Below are 5102 nucleotides of genomic sequence, written 5' to 3'. Positions count from 1 at the left end.
CAAGAACCACAACCTGATCAAGATAAGGAAAAAGAACCGGTAGTTGAAAAGGTTAATGAAAATAACACAGTTAAGGATAAACCTTATGTTAAACCATACCAACCACCACTTCCTTACCCGAGTAAAATGAAGAAAGAAAAACTTGAAGCCGAGCAATCCAAATTCTTGGATATGTTTAAACAGATAAATGTAAATCTTCCTTTCATTGATGTGATTTCAGGAATGCCAAGATATGCTAAATTCTTGAAAGATCTAATCTCAAATAGAAAGAAAATGGAAGAACTCTCGGCTGTTACTATGAATGCTAATTGTTCAGCAGTGCTGTTGAATAAGATACCAGAAAAACTATCTGATCCAGGAAGTTTCACAATTCCATGTTTTCTGGGTAGTCTTAGTTCAATAGAAGCATTGGCAGACTTAGGTGCTAGTATAAATCTAATGCCGTATTCACTATACACTAAACTAGACCTTGGAGAATTGAAACCAACCAGAATAAGCATACAACTAGCCGACCGATCAATAAAATATCCTAGAGGGATAATGGAGAACATGCTAGTTAAAGTTGGTACTTTAGTATTTCCAGTAGATTTTGTTGTTTTGGACATGGAAGAAGATTCTCAAGTTCCTCTCATATTAGGAAGACCATTCTTAAACACGGCTAAAGCAATGATAGACGTGTTCGGTAAGAAACTGACCCTAAGTATAGAGGATGAGAGTGTTACCTTTTCAGTTGATAGAGCAATGCAATAACCACAATCTGCAGATGATACATGTTATTATATTCAAACTATAGATGCACATGCAGAATTATTAGAAGAATTTCCAGAATTACAAGGAACAGGAGAATGTTCTTTAGGAGAAGGTAATGAACCAATTGATGAAGCTGAAATGTTAGCTACACTTATAGCTAATGGATATGAACCAACAACAGAAGAAATTCAAATGCTAAAAGAAGAAGACAGATATCGATATAAATCATCGATAGAAGAACCTCCGAAATTAGAGTTAAAGCCACTTCCAAACCATTTGGAATACGCTTATTTACATGGTGAATCTGAATTACCTGTAATAATATCGTCTTCTCTCACAAATGATGAGAAATCACAACTCATTTCTGTGTTGAAAGCTCATAAACCAGCCATTGCATGGAAGATTCATGATATTAAAGGAATAAGTCCTTCGTATTGCACACATAAAATCCTTATGGAAGAAGGTCATAAAACGTATGTGCAAAGCCAACGAAGACTAAATCCTAATATGCAAGATGTAGTTAAGAAAGAGATTATTAAACTGCTAGATGCAGGTTTGATATATCCAATTTCTGATAGCCCATGGGTAAGCCCAGTTCAATGCGTGCCTAAGAAGGGTGGTATGACTGTCATTACAAATAAGAAAAATGAGCTTATTCCTACTAGGACTGTAACAGGATGGCGTGTATGTATTGATTATAGAAAATTAAATGACGCCACCAGAAAAGATCACTTTCCCTTACCTTTCATAGATCAAATGTTGGAAAGATTAGCCGGAAATAGTTACTATTGTTTTCTAGATGGATTTTCCGGATATTTTCAAATTCCAATAGCACCCGAAGATCAAGAGAAAACCACATTCACGTGCCCTTATGGTACTTTTGCTTACAAACGCATGCCATTTGGACTTTGCAACGCCCCTGCAACCTTTCAAAGGTGTATGATGGCGATTTTTCATGACATGATAGAAGAATGCATGGAAGTATTCATGGATGACTTTTCAGTCTTCGGTGATACATTTAAATCATGTCTAGTTAATCTGGAACGAATGCTAATTAGATGCGAAAAATCAAATCTAGTACTTAATTGGGAGAAATGCCATTTCATGGTTAAAGAAGGCATCGTTCTTGGACATAAAATTTCAAAAGTAGGAATTGAAGTGGATAGAGCTAAAGTAGATGTAATTGCTAAACTTCCACATCCCACCAATGTTAGAGGAGTTAGGAGTTTTCTAGGGCATGCCGGTTTTTACCGACGTTTCATAAAAGATTTTTCTAAAATTGCCACTCCTATGAATAAACTCCTAGAAAAGGATGCGCCATTCATCTTTTCAGATGAATGTATCAAATCTTTTAATATTCTTAAAGAAAAACTCACTAATGCACCGATCATGATAACACCAAATTGGAATCTACCATTTGAACTAATGTGCGATGCAAGTGATTTTACAATGGGAGCCGTTTTAGGACAAAGGATTGAAAAACGATTTCAACCTATATATTATGCTAGTAAGACATTACAAGGAGCACAAACGAACTATACAACTACTGAAAAAGAACTCCTTGCTATTGTCTTTGCTTTTGACAAATTTCGATCATATCTCGTTCTAGCAAAAACGGTGGTCTATACCGACCATTCTGCTCTTAGATACCTATTTTCAAAACAAGATGCTAAACCAAGATTAATCCGTTGGATCTTACTCTTACAAGAGTTTGATATTGAAATCCGAGATAAAAGAGGAGCAGAAAATCTCGCCGCTGATCATCTTTCTCGTCTTGAAAATCCCGAATTAGAAGTTCTAAATGAATCGGCCATACAAGACAACTTTCCTGATGAATATCTATTGAAGATAGATTATAAAGAAATCCCATGGTTTGCAGACTATGCAAACTACTTAGTTTGTGGATTCCTTGAAAAAGGATTATCGTACCAAAGACGAAAGAAATTCTTCAGTGATATAAAACACTATTTTTGGGAAGATCCACATCTGTTTAAAAGTTGTCCCGATGGAATAATACGCCGATGTGTATTTGGAGATGAAGCTAGTAAAATTTTAAACCATTGTCACACAGGACCAACAGGAGGGCATTATGGGCCTCAACTAACAGCAAGAAAAGTTTATGAAGCTGGATTCTATTGGCCTACAATTTACAAAGACGCACACCTTCTTTGCAAATCCTGTGATGCATGTCAAAGGGCCGGAAAAATAAGTCAACGTGATGAAATGCCACAAAATGTCATCCAAGTATGTGAAGTATTTGACATTTGGGGTATTGAGTTTATGGGTCCATTTCCAAAATCTAATAATAATTTATATATACTCGTAGCCATTGATTATGTATCTAAATGGGCGGAAGCACAAGCTCTCCCAACTAACGATGCACGAGTTGTAGTCAACTTTTTAAAACGTCTTTTTGCAAGGTTTGGAACACCGAAAGCTTTAATAAGTGATCGGGGTACTCATTTCTGTAATAATCAACTTGAGAAAGTTCTTAAAAGATATGGAGTAACTCATAAAATCTCCACCGCATATCATCCACAAACAAGTGGACAAGTTGAAAATACCAACCGAGCTTTAAAACGTATTCTAGAGAAAACCGTAGGATCAAATCCGAAGGAATGGTCCATTAAATTGGAGGATGCACTCTGGGCTTTTAGAACAGCCTACAAAACTCCAATTGGAACCACACCTTTTAGACTTGTTTATGGAAAAGCATGTCATCTTCCAGTAGAAATTGAACACAAAGCATTTTGGGCTTTGAAGACATGTAATCTTGATTTACATGAAGCCGGACGTCTACGATTAAGTCAACTAAACGAATTAGAAGAATTAAGACATGAAGCATACGAAAATTCGTTAATCTATAAAGAAAGAACGAAGAAATGGCATGATAAAAGAATCAGAAGTTCAAAAGAATTTAAAGAAGGAGACAGAGTTCTTCTTTTCAATTCACGATTCAAGCTATTTCCTGGAAAATTGAAATCAAGATGGTCTGGACCATTCATAGTCAAAAGAGTTTTCCCATACGGAACGATAGAATTGATAAATTCAAATGGGATTGAATTTAAAGTTAATGGTCACAGAGTTAAACATTACATACATGGTCCGATGGAAGTCGACAACGAAGTTAATCATAATTTCGATACCACAGCTAACTAAGTGTGGGGAGAATCAAGTCTTTAAAGGATAATATGTATTTCTGTTAGAGTTAGATTGTCTGTTTTCGTGTAGTTCTCGAAAATGGAACCCGAATGGTCTTTCCCTAGCAGACCCTAAAGAACTAGTCTTCTCCCCCCATTCTGAATTTTTATTTTTTTTAGGTTTTTACAAAATGAAGACTGCCTGTGAACTAAACCATGGTCTAATGCTACACGCTTTGATCACTAAACGTAATAATGACATACTACCGAGTGAAATAGTATCAGTAATCAGAGAAAGAATGGACGGAGTTAGAAAAGAATCCAGATGCGAAGATAATAAGTTACAATTTGGTAAAGGAAAATCAAAATCCGCAGCGAAAAGAAGAGCACGACACCTAGAACGATGTCACAAATGCGGAAAATGGTCACATGGAGGTAAATGTTCAAATAATCAAACCTATTCAAATACCGAATTTGTTACTTTATGCAGAGACGGACCGTTCATATGTTTAGAAGAAAAGACACTGAATGCTCGAGGTTACGCCTATGTAGCCATGGAAAATCAATTAAACCGACTATCTTATGAATGGGATAGATCATATAACTAAGAAATCTATTTCACAGGTATGTCTGTACAGTTTTTATTTTTATTTTTATTTTTAACCTTTTGATAATAAACGCTAATTTGTTCGCTAAAAAGTATTAAATTGGTATTAAATAAAATTAGGTTTGGCGACCGAAATTATTGATATCATTCAAAAATTTATTACATCACTGCGAAATTTAACGTTTATTCTTAAGGTATAAATATCTTTAATCAATCAACCCAAAATATTTCAAAAATTCGTCATGAGTTAAATTAGGTTTTGGAACCGAAATTACTTTACCGAAAAGAGGGGCGCATATTTTTGATAATATTTGATTGATTAAAGTGGGATAAAAAGACAAAAAGATTTTTAAATTTATCTTTACCATGTTTTTAAAATTAATATTTAAATCTTAAATTAATATTGTAAACTTTGTAAAAACAATATATTTAAAATTGTAAAAATTTGAAAAATTAATATAAGTTTGGTGTGAATTTATAATGTGAATTTTTAAATTAAGTTTGGTGTGAACTTTTAATTTTTAAGATATGAATTTTTAATTTTATGCATTTCAAATTTTAAGTTTGGTGTGAATTTTTAATATTAATTTTGAATTTCATATTTA

Source organism: Rutidosis leptorrhynchoides, chromosome 2 (assembly GCF_046630445.1).
Source record: "Rutidosis leptorrhynchoides isolate AG116_Rl617_1_P2 chromosome 2, CSIRO_AGI_Rlap_v1, whole genome shotgun sequence".
Classification (NCBI taxonomy): Eukaryota; Viridiplantae; Streptophyta; class Magnoliopsida; order Asterales; family Asteraceae; genus Rutidosis; species Rutidosis leptorrhynchoides.
This window is presented reverse-complemented; position numbering follows the sequence as displayed.